Source organism: Phyllobates terribilis, unplaced genomic scaffold, assembly GCF_046119375.1.
Source record: "Phyllobates terribilis strain yellow unplaced genomic scaffold, ASM4611937v1 Scaffold_1__5_contigs__length_1240528914, whole genome shotgun sequence".
NCBI classification, from domain to species: domain Eukaryota; kingdom Metazoa; phylum Chordata; class Amphibia; order Anura; family Dendrobatidae; genus Phyllobates; species Phyllobates terribilis.
This window is the reverse complement of record NW_027362761.1, coordinates 648,913,166-648,929,090: the sequence shown is the minus strand read 5'-3', so window position 1 is coordinate 648,929,090 and position 15,925 is coordinate 648,913,166.

Genomic DNA, 15,925 nt, shown 5'->3' with positions numbered 1-15,925 from the left:
TAAGGATTGCGTACAGTAATTTTATTAATCTCACGAAAGTCCAGACAAGGACGTAAACCGCCATCTTTTTTTTTTACAAAAAAAAATCCAACAGCCACAGGAGACTTGGAAGGCCTAATGTGACCGGCGGCCAAGCTTGTCTGTATGTATTCCTCCAAAGCCTTTCTCTCAGGAATAGTAAGATTAAATAAACGACTTTTAGGAAGAGTCGCTCCAGGGACAAATTCAATGGTACAATCATAGTCTCTATGGGGAGGCAAAATTTGTGACTCCTCCTCAGAAAAAACTCTCCAAAAATCCTGAATAGGTACAGGTAATTCCCCCTTTTCCACCGCAGCAATACGTCCGTTACAACACTTGTCATAACACTTAGGGCTCCAGGACTTAATTTCATTGGTAGACCAATCCAGTACAGGATTGTGCAATTTTAACCAGGGTAACCCCAATATTACTGGAGAAGGCAAATTATCCAATACCACCAAATCCAAATTCTCTTGATGAATACCATTAATAGTGAGGGGAAATTCACAGACCTTATGAGTAACACTCTTCAAGGGAGAGCCATCAACAGAAACCACAGCAATAGGGGATGACAAAGTTTTAGGTTCTAATCTAAGTTTTTCCAAGAATCCCCCATCAATCACATTCAGAGTAGAACCACAATCCACAAATACCCGAAATTCAATTAATTCATCCTGAGCAGCGGTAGTAGCAGATAGGAATACTCCCTTAGAATTTAAACAGGCAATACGTGCATGACTAACCTTTTTTTTTTCTTTCTTCATACGAAGCACACAGTTCTTAATAAAATGACCAGAATTTCCGCAATAGAAGCACAAGTCTTCAGAAAGCCTGCGGTCTTTTTCCTGAGAGCGGGGTGCCATCGCCCCAATCTCCATCGGCTCTCCATTGTCAGCACAGACCCTCTCAGCACTCGGAGCTGACATAGCAGAGGATTTGCTCTCATTAACCCTTGCACGCAGTCTCCTGTCCACCCATATAGCTAACTGCATTGCCTCCTGCAAGTTTCCAGGTGTGGGATAAGCAATCAGTAAATCCTTAACCCTTTCACCTAGCCCTGCAAGAAACAAGCTTTTCAAAGCTGAATTGTTCCACCCCACCTGGGCAGACCACCGACGGAAGTGAGAACAATATTTTTCCACATTACCTGATCCCTGCCTCAAACGTCTCAATTCAGACTCAGCAGATGAGACACGATCAGGATCATCGTACAACAAACCCAAAGCAGAAAAAAAACTATCTACTGATCTAAAGCACGGATCACTAGGTTGGAGAGAGAAGGCCCATCCCTGAGGATCTTTGCGCAAAAGTGACATTATGAACCTTATGCGCTGTGATTCATCACCAGAGGATCCGGGTCTCAAACGAAAATACAATAAACAAGCATTTTTAAAAGAAAAAAAATCTTGTTGTTCGCCAAAAAATAAATCAGGCAGACGTACCTTTGGCTCCACAAAATGTGCTCCAGAACAGCTACTCACGTGTTGTTGGAGCTTGGCCACCTCCAGAGAGAGTCCCTGCAAGTGTCGAGCCAAATCTTGAACCAAGACCATGATGGAAAACTGGAGGTCTTTCCTTAGAGAAATTTTTTTTTTTTTTCTTTTAGGGCTGGACTTACTGTTATGATCTGCTACAGGGACTAAGGAAAGACAGGAGATCTGTCCCTACAATAGAACTAAACTAGATCCCTACGATGTAACGGGGAACCTGATCCTGCGATCAGACCCGCTAAAGTCCTCGGCTAGTCTGTACGAAGACCTATAGATGTGAGGGAGGGATCCCTACAAGAACTAGGGACTGGGATAAGTTGGACACCTCCTAGCAGAAATAGTAGCAGTCAAAGACAAACACACAACAAAAAGCATACAGGTCAGAAGACCTATCAAAACTAACAGAGAACGGCAACAGAGCACCAAGCTAGCTCAAGAGTAGTAAATACAATGAAGTCCAGCAAGGCCAGGAGGGCGGAGCCGGATTAAATAGACAAAAATGGTCATGTGACCAGCAAACTAAAAAAAACCTAACAGGAGAGTTCTAACACTAAATACTCCTAATGTCAGAGCATACAATCTAGCTTGCCTCACCAGACACGTAATAGACTGGCTTAGGGAATCAGAGAGACATTCGGATATTAACCGCTTCCCGACCGCCCACTGTACATAAACGTCCGCGCTGCCTGGGCTCTGTCTAGCGCGGACGTTTAAAAACGGTGGGTGGTCCCGCAGCGCTCAGGACCCCCAGGGTCCTGCAAGCGCTGCAGGAGCGGTGCAGAGCGATAGCTCTGACAGGGAACATCATCGGGACCTGATTGGATCAGGTCCCAGTGATGTTAACCCTTTGCTGTCTTCTATATGCCGCGATCTATAGTGATCGCGGCATAGAGAAGACAGCAGGAGGAGAGGGGGTGGTATACTTACCTCTCCGAAGACCCCTGATACCTTCCAGGACCTTGGGTTGCTATGGCAGCTGGAGGTCACATGACCGCCTCCAGCTCTGCCATATATGGTGTCCTGCCTGGCTCAGCCTGCTTCTGAAGCCAGGCAGGAGACTCTGACTGTGAAACAGTCAGTGAAGATCTCATGTAATGTAATACATGTCTATTACATTACATGAGATCAGTGATCAGAAAAATAAAAATTATTGTCCCATACAGGGACTAAGTAAAAATGTAAAAAAAAGTAAAAAAAAATGTTTTGAAACTGTTAAAAAAAAAATACAAAATAAATAAATAAAATATTAAACAGATAAATCCGTATATTTATGCAAAAATAAAAAAAGTACACATATTTGGTATCGCCGCGTCCGAAACAACCTGAGATATAAAACTATCACACTAATTAACTCCTTCTGTGCACACCGTAATAAAAATAAATAAAAAACGGAGCAAAAAACTATGCTTTTTCCTCATATCGCCAAACAAAAAGTGGAAAAAAATGTGATCAAAAAGCAAAATGGAAATAAAAATGGTACCGCTGAAAACATCATCTTGTTCCGCAAAAAAAAAGCCACCATACAGCTCCATCAGCCGAAAAATAAAAAAGTTATAGCGCTCAGAATAAAGCAATGCAAAAAAAATATTTTTTCTATAAAATTGTTTTATTGTGTAAAAGCGCCAAAACATAAAAAAATATACAGTAAGAGTAGTATCGATGTAAACGTACTGACCCGAAGAATAACGCTGCCTGATCACTTTTACCACACGCAGACGGTATAAAAAAAACCCCTCAAAAAACAATTCCTGAATTATTGGTTTTTGTTAATTTTACCTCCCAAAAAACGGAATAGAAAGCGATCAAAAAATGTCACGTACCCAAAAATGGTACCAATAAAAATGTCAACTCGTCCCGCAAAAAACAAGCCATAACATGACTCTGTCGGCCGAAAAATGGAAAAATTATAGCTCTCAAAATATGGCGATGCAAAAACTAGATTTTGCAAAAAAAAAGCGTCTCTTAGTGTGTGACAGCTGTCAGTCATAAAAACCCGATATAAATCTGGTATCTCTGTAATCGCACTGACCTGAAGAATAAAGTAATCTAATCAGTTATATTACACGAGGAACGGCATAAAAAATAAACAAAACCAATTCTTCACTTGCTACTGATTTGTTTATTATGTCTCCCAAAGATCGCAGTAAGGCTCTGCTCACATTTATCCTACGCTCTGCGCTGAGCACTTACGCTAGAGTTTCCGTGTAAATTTCTGAAATACGTGATTCAGACGGAACCCATGACGGAAGATTCCCTGTAATGAGGCAGATATAGGCCGCTGTGAATGCCGTCTGGCCTGTGATCCCACGGTGTCATTTGTTTTAGGCGTGCATAAAAGTGCGGTTGGCCACAGTTTTGTGCACTTCTGAAAAAAAGGACACCGCTAAACAGAGGCCAGACGGAGTCCAGAGTAACTCTGCTGCCTCATTACAGTGAATGGATCCCGCAGGGGTTTCATCTGAATTACATCACTTGGAAATTTAGATGGAAACCCCGATGTAAGTGCTCAGCCTAGAGCGCCGGATAAACAATATGTAAAATGTTCCCAATAAAAGCTTCAACTCAGTCCTCAAAAAAAGCTAGTCCCCACTCAGGTCCGTCATCTGTTAAAAATATAAGGGACTTCCAAGTTACTGGTAGCAGAAAGCCTCTGGAAAAGCGAAATGGCCCTTGCCCCCTAAAAGAAATTCAGAAAATTTTGTGCTCCCAAATCCAAATGCCTATTCTACAATAATTTGTTCTCCAATTGTCAAATAGTGCTCCGTCCCCCCCAGATCTCGCCGTATGGCTGAGCGGTACGATACAGCCACATATGGGGTATTGACACTTTTAGAAGAAATTGTGTGACACATTTCGGCAACATTTTTACCCATTGCCCTGTGTGAAAATGTAAAATTTGAGGGTAAAACATTTTTTTGTGATAAAAATATAATTATGCTTTTTTCACTGCCCAATGGTATAAATTTAAAAATTAAAAAATACTCACTACTTCCCTAGATGAATTCCTTGAGAGGTGTAGTTTACAAAATGGGGTCACTTGTGGGGGTTTCTGCTGTTTCGGCATGTCAGCGACTCTTCAAATGTGACATGGTGTTTGCAACCTATCCCAGCCAACATAGCGCTCCTTTCTCTTCCGAACCCTGCCGTACACCAAAGCAGTGGTTTTCCCCCACATATGGGGTATCGGCGTACTCAGGAGAAATTGCACAACAAATTTCATGGTGCAATTTATCCTGTTACCCTTATGATAATGCAAAATTAGGGAATGAAAAACATTTTTTGTGGGAAAAATGTGAAAATTTTATTTTTATGGCTCAATATTATAAACTTCTGTGAAGCACCTGGGGGTGCAAGGTGCTCACCTCACATCTAGATAAGTTCCCTAAGGGGTCTAGTTTCCAAAATGGTGTCACTTGTGGGGGGTTTCCACTGTTTAGGCACATCAGGGGCTCCCCAAATGCAACATGGCGTCCGCTAATTATTCAAACAAATTTTACATTCAAAAAGTCAAATGGCGCTCCTTCCCTTCCGAACCCTGCCGTGCGCCCAAACAGTGGTTTGCCTCCACATATGGGGTATCAGCGTGTTCAGGAGAAATTGCACAACAAACTTCATGTTGCAATTTATCCTATTACCCTTGTGATAATGCAAAATTAAGGGATGAAAAACGTTTTTGTGGGAAAAATGTGAAAATTTTATTTTTACAGCTCAATATTATAAACTTCTGTGAAGCACCTTGGGGTTCAAGGTGCTCACCACACATCTAGATAAGTTCCCTAAGGGGTCTAGTTTCCAAAATGGTGTCACTTGTGATGGGTTTCCACTGTTTAGGCACATCAGGGGCTCCCCAAATGCAACATGGCATCCGCTAATTATTCAAACAAATTTTACATTCAAAAAGTCAAATGGCGCTCCTTCCCTTCCGAACCCTGCAGTGCGCCCAAACAGTGGTTTTCCCTCACATATTGGGTATCAGCGCGCTCAAGAGAAATTGCACAAAAAATTTTGGGGTCAATTTTTTCCTGTTACCCCTGTGAAAATAAAAAAAATTGGGTCTAAAGTAACATTTTTGTGAAAAAAGTTAAATGTTAATTTTTTTTTCCACATTCCAAAAATTCCTGTGAAGCACCTGAAGGGTTAATAAAGTTCTTGAATGTGGTTTTGAGCACCTTGAGGGGTGCAGTTTTTAGAATGGTGTCACTTTTGGGTATTTTCTGTCATAAAGACCCCTCAAAGTGACTTCAAATATGATGTGGTCCCTAAAAAAATGTTTTTGTAAATTTTGTTGGAAAAATGAGAAATCGCTGGTCAACTTTTAACCCTTATAGCTCCCTAACAAAAAAAACTTGGGTTCCAAAATTGTGCTGATGTAAAGTAGACATGTGGGAAATGTTATTTATTAACTATTTTGTGTGACATATCTCTCTGATTTAAGGGCATGAAAATTCAAAGTTTGAAAATTGCAAAATTTTAAACATTTTCGCCAAATTTCCGATTTTTTCACAAATAAACGCAAGTGATATCGAAGAAATTTTACCACTATCCTGAAGTACAATATGTCGTGAAAAAACAATCTCAGAATCAGGGGAATCCGTTGAAGCGTTCCAGAGTAATTACTTCAGAAAGTGACAGTGGTCAGAATTGAAAAAATTGGCCCGGTCACGAAGGCAAAAACAGGCTCTGGTGCGAAGTGGTTAAACTAGAGGGTGAATTTTGTAGTCCTTGGGCCCTGGCCTCGCTGCTACATTCCCATATGTCATGTATTAGCCCGAAAGTTAGAAACTCCATAATATGTCGCGACACGCTGTTAACTTGGAAAGCGGTACGGAAAAAGATGGGGCTTTCGTGGAAACTGTCTAAATACTTGGAACCTTGGGCATATCCAAATTTTAAGCTGGGAAAGGAAAATAAACTCTTTAAGGAATGGAAGGAAAAGGGGGTGAGACGGATGAAAGATATCATGCATGTGAATGAAAGAGATAGATGACTGAGAAGGAAGTGGTGGAACGATTTAACCTCAGTCCCTTTCAAAGCATACAATACTCACAGCTTAAAGGCTGGATTATGAAAGATTTGTGTTCGATTGAGAGGGAGTTATGTAAAAATGTTATATAGACAAATTACAAGAGGGTGATCTGTATGCTCTGAATGTATCAAGAATCTACGGCGCTTTGAGAGAAACTCTATCCCTGACAGGCGAGCAAACAATTTTCAAGGGCTGGGCGAAACAGCTTAATGACCCGGACATAGCTGATAAGATCCTACAAGGAGGGGCAACAATTAAAAAAAACGTGATTAATGAGGCATGGAAAGACACCCAATTTAGGATTATTCATAGGGCCATTTATGGGTTCAATGTCCCGATTCGGGGGGAGGGTGGAATCCGACGCAGGCCCTGCCCGAAATGTCAAGAAGATAATACTGACATGTTTCACGGGTTATGGAGTTTTAAAACAATTCAAATTTTTTGGAAGAGTATTAGGAGTAGAGATGAGCGTTGTTCTACTCGAACTGTTCGCCAATCTCAAATTCGAGCTGTTTTGGGCGGTGTTCGAGCCGGTCGGCGAACACAAACAATTTGAGAAAAATTCGGCTGTTCGAGGTTATGTTCGATAACTGTTCGTGCACCAAAATCATAACTGGATTTTTTCTCAGTAATGATGAAAATTAATGTTAATACGCAGTTTGAGTGTACAGCGGGGTGGGGGGAGGGGCAGGGGATGGATCTCTGCAGGAACAATGAAGATCTCCATTTTTTTTTCTCTTTCCCGCATTTGCAGTGGGGAGGTGCAATCTGTCAGCCTATCAGCAACGCACACACGGAGCGAAGTGCTTTTTTTCACACAAGCAAGGGCATGTGTGATTGGCAGTGTATGTCACATGTCCTTGCCCTATAAGACCAAGCCATTTTCCCCGTCGCCACCATTTTCTCACTGCTGCAGCTGCGTGTTAGACGGCACCGCTGTTGCTGTGTGCGCTATACCTTGTTAATTTCAAGCCAATTTTCGCACAAATCTACAGATAGCTTGGGAGTAGGGAATAGTTGTGATTGCAGTCCTTTTAAGGACTAGGTTACAGCATTTCCTATGACTTTTATCAAGCAGATCTGTGCTCTTAAATAGATAGATTGTGGGAGTAAAGACTAATTGTAATTGGAGTCCTTTTCAGGACTAGGTTACATCAGTTCCTATCAGTTTTTGCCAGGCAGGTCTGTGCCAGTGCTGTGCAAGTTTTTTTCACAGCATTTGGCTGAATCTAGCAAAGCTAATCCTTTTTGGCCTATTGCAGAGTGTGTTAGTCAGTGGAGTAGCCTATCTGTGTTGCAAGATATACCACCTGTGTATAGAATACCAATTTTTTTACTGCACCTAGTGAAGTAAAATCTTTTGGGCATAGCATCATTCTATTAGTCCATCTATACTGACCTCCATCAGGTTGCAAACTGAATATAATTTTTTTCTGCATCTAGCTCTGAAAAAATATTTGGGCTTCTAGCAGTGTGTGGGACTTGGTCTATTAGTCCATCTATACTGACCTCCATCAGGTTGCAAATTAAAAATAATTTTTTTCTTCATTTAGCTCTGAAAAAATATTTGGGCTTCTAGCAGTGTGTGGGACTTGTTCTATTAGTCCTTCTATACTGACCTCCAGCAGGTTGCAAATTGAATATAATTTTTTTCTGCATCTAGTTCTGAAAAAATATTTGGGCTTCTAGCGGTGTGTGGGACTTGGTCTATTAGTCCATCTATACTGACCTCCATCAGGTTGCAAATTAAAAATAATTTTTTTCTGCATCTAGCTCTGAAAAAATATTTGGGCTTCTAGCAGTGTGTGGGACTTGGTCTATTAGTCCATCTATACTGACCTCCATCAGGTTGCAAATTAAAAATAATTTTTTTCTTCATTTAGCTCTGAAAAAATATTTGGGCTTCTAGCAGTGTGTGGGACTTGTTCTATTAGTCCTTCTATACTGACCTCCAGCAGGTTGCAAATTGAATATAATTTTTTTCTGCATCTAGCTCTGAAAAAATATTTGGGCTTCTAGCGGTGTGTGGGACTTGGTCTATTAGTCCATCTATACTGACCTCCATCAGGTTGCAAATTAAAAATAATTTTTTTCTGCATCTAGCTCTGAAAAAATATTTGGGCTTCTAGCAGTGTGTGGGACTTGGTCTATTAGTCCATCTATACTGACCTCCATCAGGTTGCAAATTGAATAAAAAAATTTTCTGCATCTAGCTCTGAAAAAATATTTGGGCTTCTAGCGGTGTGTGGGACTTGGTCTATTAGTCCATCTATACTGACCTCCATCAGGTTGCAAATTAAAAATCATTTTTTTCTGCATCTAGCTCTGAAAAAATATTTGGGCTTCTAGCGGTGTGTGGGACTTGGTCTATTAGTCCATCTATACTGACTTCCATCAGGTTGCAAATTAAAAATAATTTTTTTCTGCATCTAGCTCTGAAAAAATATTTGGGCTTCTAGCAGTGTGTGGGACTTGGTCTATTAGTCCATCTATACTGACCTCCATCAGGTTGCAAATTAAAAATAATTTTTTTCTTCATTTAGCTCTGAAAAAATATTTGGGCTTCTAGCAGTGTGTGGGACTTGTTCTATTAGTCCTTCTATACTGACCTCCAGCAGGTTGCAAATTGAATATAATTTTTTTCTGCATCTAGCTCTGAAAAAATATTTGGGCTTCTAGCGGTGTGTGGGACTTGGTCTATTAGTCCATCTATACTGACCTCCATCAGGTTGCAAATTAAAAATAATTTTTTTCTGCATCTAGCTCTGAAAAAATATTTGGGCTTCTAGCAGTGTGTGGGACTTGGTCTATTAGTCCATCTATACTGACCTCCATCAGGTTGCAAATTGAATAAAAAAAATTTCTGCATCTAGCTCTGAAAAAATATTTGGGCTTCTAGCGGTGTGTGGGACTTGGTCTATTAGTCCATCTATACTGACCTCCATCAGGTTGCAAATTAAAAATCATTTTTTTCTGCATCTAGCTCTGAAAAAATATTTGGGCTTCTAGCGGTGTGTGGGACTTGGTCTATTAGTCCATCTATACTGACCTCCATCAGGTTGCAAATTAAAAATAATTTTTTTCTGCATCTAGCTCTGAAAAAATATTTGGGCTTCTAGCAGTGTGTGGGACTTGGTCTATTAGTCCATCTATACTGACCTCCATCAGGTTGCAAATTAAAAATATTTTTTTTCTTCATTTAGCTCTGAAAAAATATTTGGGCTTCTAGCAGTGTGTGGGACTTGTTCTATTAGTCCTTCTATACTGACCTCCAGCAGGTTGCAAATTGAATATAATTTTTTTCTGCATCTAGCTCTGAAAAAATATTTGGGCTTCTAGCGGTGTGTGGGACTTGGTCTATTAGTCCATCTATACTGACCTCCATCAGGTTGCAAATTAAAAATAATTTTTTTCTGCATCTAGCTCTGAAAAAATATTTGGGCTTCTAGCAGTGTGTGGGACTTGGTCTATTAGTCCATCTATACTGACCTCCATCAGGTTGCAAATTGAATAAAAAAATTTTCTGCATCTAGCTCTGAAAAAACATTTGGGCTTCTAGCGGTGTGTGGGACTTGGTCTATTAGTCCATCTATACTGACCTCCATCAGGTTGCAAATTAAAAATCATTTTTTTCTGCATCTAGCTCTGAAAAAATATTTGGGCTTCTAGCGGTGTGTGGGACTTGGTCTATTAGTCCATCTATACTGACCTCCATCAGGTTGCAAATTAAAAATAATTTTTTTCTGCATCTAGCTCTGAAAAAATATTTGGGCTTCTAGCAGTGTGTGGGACTTGGTCTATTAGTCCATCTATACTGACCTCCATCAGGTTGCAAATTAAAAATAATTTTTTTCTTCATTTAGCTCTGAAAAAATATTTGGGCTTCTAGCAGTGTGTGGGACTTGTTCTATTAGTCCTTCTATACTGACCTCCAGCAGGTTGCAAATTGAATATAATTTTTTTCTGCATCTAGCTCTGAAAAAATATTTGGGCTTCTAGCGGTGTGTGGGACTTGGTCTATTAGTCCATCTATACTGACCTCCATCAGGTTGCAAATTAAAAATAATTTTTTTCTGCATCTAGCTCTGAAAAAATATTTGGGCTTCTAGCAGTGTGTGGGACTTGGTCTATTAGTCCATCTATACTGACCTCCATCAGGTTGCAAATTGAATAAAAAAATTTTCTGCATCTAGCTCTGAAAAAATATTTGGGCTTCTAGCGGTGTGTGGGACTTGGTCTATTAGTCCATCTATACTGACCTCCATCAGGTTGCAAATTAAAAATCATTTTTTTCTGCATCTAGCTCTGAAAAAATATTTGGGCTTCTAGCGGTGTGTGGGACTTGGTCTATTAGTCCATCTATACTGACCTCCATCAGGTTGCAAATTAAAAATAATTTTTTTCTGCATCTAGCTCTGAAAAAATATTTGGGCTTCTAGCAGTGTGTGGGACTTGGTCTATTAGTCCATCTATACTGACCTCCATCAGGTTGCAAATTAAAAATATTTTTTTTCTTCATTTAGCTCTGAAAAAATATTTGGGCTTCTAGCAGTGTGTGGGACTTGTTCTATTAGTCCTTCTATACTGACCTCCAGCAGGTTGCAAATTGAATATAAATTTTTTCTGCATCTAGCTCTGAAAAAATATTTGGGCTTCTAGCGGTGTGTGGGACTTGGTCTATTAGTCCATCTATACTGACCTCCATCAGGTTGCAAATTAAAAATAATTTTTTTCTGCATCTAGCTCTGAAAAAATATTTGGGCTTCTAGCGGTGTGTGGGACTTGGTCTATTAGTCCATCTATACTGACCTCCATCAGGTTGCAAATTAAAAATAATTTTTTTCTGCATCTAGCTCTGAAAAAATATTTGGGCTTCTAGCAGTGTGTGGGACTTGGTCTATTAGTCCATCTATACTGACCTCCATCAGGTTGCAAATTGAATAAAATAATTTTCTGCATCTAGCTCTGAAAAAATATTTGGGCTTCTAGCGGTGTGTGGGACTTGGTCTATTAGTCCATCTATACTGACCTCCATCAGGTTGCAAATTAAAAATAATTTTTTTCTGCATCTAGCTCTGAAAAAATATTTGGGCTTCTAGCAGTGTGTGGGACTTGGTCTATTAGTCCATCTATACTGACCTCCATCAGGTTGCAAATTAAAAATCATTTTTTTCTTCATTTAGCTCTGAAAAAATATTTGGGCTTCTAGCAGTGTGTGGGACTTGTTCTATTAGTCCTTCTATACTGACCTCCAGCAGGTTGCAAATTGAATATAATTTTTTTCTGCATCTAGCTCTGAAAAAATATTTGGGCTTCTAGCGGTGTGTGGGACTTGGTCTATTAGTCCATCTATACTGACCTCCATCAGGTTGCAAATTAAAAATAATTTTTTTCTGCATCTAGCTCTGAAAAAATATTTGGGCTTCTAGCGGTGTGTGGGACTTGGTCTATTAGTCCATCTATACTGACCTCCATCAGGTTGCAAATTAAAAATATTTTTTTTCTGCATCTAGCTCTGAAAAAATATTTGGGCTTCTAGCAGTGTGTGGGACTTGGTCTATTAGTCCATCTATACTGACCTCCATCAGGTTGCAAATTAAAAATAATTTTTTTCTTCATTTAGCTCTGAAAAAATATTTGGGCTTCTAGCAGTGTGTGGGACTTGTTCTATTAGTCCTTCTATACTGACCTCCAGCAGGTTGCAAATTGAATATAATTTTTTTCTGCATCTAGCTCTGAAAAAATATTTGGGCTTCTAGCGGTGTGTGGGACTTGGTCTATTAGTCCATCTATACTGACCTCCATCAGGTTGCAAATTAAAAATAATTTTTTTCTGCATCTAGCTCTGAAAAAATATTTGGGCTTCTAGCAGTGTGTGGGACTTGGTCTATTAGTCCATCTATACTGACCTCCATCAGGTTGCAAATTGAATAAAAAAATTTTCTGCATCTAGCTCTGAAAAAATATTTGGGCTTCTAGCGGTGTGTGGGACTTGGTCTATTAGTCCATCTATACTGACCTCCATCAGGTTGCAAATTAAAAATAATTTTTTTCTGCATCTAGCTCTGAAAAAATATTTGGGCTTCTAGCGGTGTGTGGGACTTGGTCTATTAGTCCATCTATACTGACCTCCATCAGGTTGCAAATTAAAAATAATTTTTTTCTGCATCTAACTCAGCCAATAGTTTTGGCCTAATACCACAGTTTGGCCACTCAGCTCTGCTCGGTTACCATCCATTGTTTTTTTGTGCAAACAACTCCAGAGTTGTGAATTAGTTAACCACCAAAATGAGTGGAAAAAGGCCTGCTGCTGGTGGAAAGGGGAATAGGCGTGTTGGGAAGGGGAAAAAAGGTTGTGTCCGTGGGGTAGGTGCAGAAGAAAGACCATCTTCCAGCCAAACTAAAATGTCTACTTCTTTTAGCGGACAATATGATAAGATCCCTTTCTTACGGCCACGCCAATCGCTACAAATTCCAGATGAGGCACAAAAACAGCAGGTGCTTCAACGGATATCAAGTGCTCCTTTAAGTGGGCTCTCCTCCACATCAACTTCAACATCACAAATACTCCAGTCCTCAAAGGTGTCACCCAAATCGCACTTGCTTCCTCACAGCTCCCAAATCTCCAGCTGCCCGTCTGAGTATGAGGTAGAACAGATGGTTGAGTCTGCAGAGCTGTTTACTCATACTATAGCCTGGGAATCAGAGGTCGACTCCAGCGCTTCTGTGAATCCAGACGAGGAAATGATCTGCACTGATGCCCAGAATCTTTATGAGTCGGATCCAGGACCAGACGCAGAAGGTTCTGACCATAATGTAGACCCTCATTCCCAAACTGTAACTCCTGTTGGTGGAGACAATGAGGAAGACGATGATAAGACTCAAATACCTGATTGGAGCGACAACTTTAGTTTTTTGTCAGGGCAGGAACAGGTTGGCTCTGAGGACGACGGGTGTGATAACGCACAGGGTGATGATGATGAGGTCGGAGATCCCACTTACTGTCAACCCACAGTCAGCCAAGAGATGAGGTCAGCAGAGGAGGTGGAGGAAGATGCTAGTGACGACGAGGTCAGGTTGCGCCTTCCTGGACAGAGACGTAGTACTGGAAGCACGTCAACAACTGCATCCTCAAACACAACTCTGCCTCTCACCACAAGTCGTGGTGGCTCTTCAGGTCGCATGGGTGCTAAGCCTTGCATAGCCTGGGCATTTTTTCAGATCGATAAAGATGACCCAACTCGTGTTATCTGTAACATTTGTCAGCAAAAGCTAAGTAGAGGCCAAAAAATACATAGTTTGAGTACTTCATGCATGAACCGGCACATGGACATGAAGCATAAGTTGCAGTGGGAAGCTCAGTGTGCTACAATGCGGCCTAGCCGGCCGGGCCAACCACCGTCTGCCATATCTTGTGCATCCGCGGCCTCTTCATCCTCTGTGACTGGGGGGACAGCAGTCACACTTGTTTTGGGGCGCAGACCTGCCACCTCTTTACCCGCAACAGCCAGCGTGATTGGCAGGTCATCATTTTCTTTGGAGGTGGTAACACCAGCTGGTCTTGAGCGCTGTCCGACATCGATAGCACCACCTTTGGATCAAGGCAACCTAACATGTCCGCCTGCATCTTCCTCACAGACCGGCAGTTTGCCGGGGACACCCTTATCAACCCCGTCTAAGCACAATAGCCAGCCCTCGGTCCCTCAGATGTGGACAAGTAAAAGACCATTTCCTCCTAGCCATGAGAAAGCTAAGAGGTTGAATTTCACCATCTGCAAGCTCTTGGCTACAGAAATGCTGCCTTTCCGCCTGGTGGACACAGAGGATTTTCGAGACCTTATGTCCGTCGCAGTGCCCCAGTACCAGATGCCCAGTCGGCACTACTTCTCAAAGAAAGGTGTGCCTGCGCTCCACCAGCATGTCACACACAACATCACCGCTTCTTTGAGAAACTCTGTGTGTGACAGGGTGCATTTCACCACAGACACTTGGACGAGTAGGCATGGACAGGGGCGTTACATGTCGCTGACTGGGCACTGGGTAACTATGGTGACAGCAGGACAAGGGGCTGCTGTCCAAGTCTTGCCGGCCCCACGAGTTGTGCGTCAATCCTCTTTATGTCAAAGTTCCTCCACTGCTTCTGCCTCCTCAACCTCCTCTCGGTCTTCCGCCTGCACCCAAAGCCTGTCTGCTCATGCCACAAGCTTTCTAACTGCGCAGAAGGGATCCTGCACACCTCCTTACTATGCTGGCAGTAGGGCTCAACGTCATCAGGCGGTTTTTACATTGAAATGTCTGGGAAATGTGAGTCACACAGCTGAGGAGTTGTGGTCAGCTCTGGAGAACCAATTTCATGAATGGTTGTCTCCACTGGACCTGAAACCAGGGAAGGCCGTGTGCGACAATGCTGCAAACCTGGGTGCGGCCCTTCGCCGGGGCAATGTCACACACGTGCCTTGTATGGCTCACGTGTTGAACCTGGTTGTCCAGCAATTTTTAGCCCACTATCCCAGACTAGATGGCCTTCTGCAGAGGGCACGGTCGCTGTGTGCTCACTTCCGCCGTTCGCATCCCGCAGCTCAGCGACTTACATCTCTACAGAAGTCGTTGGGCCTGCCACTTCACCGGCTAAAATGCGATGTGCCTACCCGGTGGAATTCAACTCTGCACATGTTGCAGCGACTGTGGCAGCACCGACAAGCCCTGGTGCAATACGTTCTGACGTATAGCCTGGGCCAACGAGATTCAGAGGTGGGGCAAATCACGCTGGAGGAGTGGTCTCAGATCAGGGACCTATGCACCCTTCTGCACAGTTTTGAAATGGCGACGAAGATGTTTAGTGCTGACGATGCCATTATCAACATGACTATTCCGGTGATTTACATGCTGGAGCACATGTTAAACAGAATTCGGAGTCAGGTGGTGGCACAAGAGGAGGTGGAGGAAGTAGAGGAGGAGGAGTTGTATGCGGAAGGGCTAACATCTGCAAGGTCCAGACGGTCGGCAGCACCAAGGCGGCAGGCATGTGAGGGTGGGGGAGATGATTTTACCAGGGCGCATGGTAGCAGCCAAACTAGTGAGGAAGGTGCAGGAGCCCAGGAAGAAGTGGAGGACGAACTGATGGAAGACTCATCAGATGAGGGAGACCTTGATCACATTTCTGTTGTGCGAGGTTGGGGGGAGAGGACAGAGGAAGGAAGCATGATTGTTACCTCGCCACCAACACAACAGGGACTTGGTGCTCCTGGATGCGCAACACACATGAGTGCCTTCTTGCTGCACTACCTGCAACATGACCCTCGAATTGTGAGAATTAGAAATAATCCTGACTACTGGGTTGCCACACTGTTAGATCCCCGGTACAAAAGTAAATTTGCAGAAATTATTC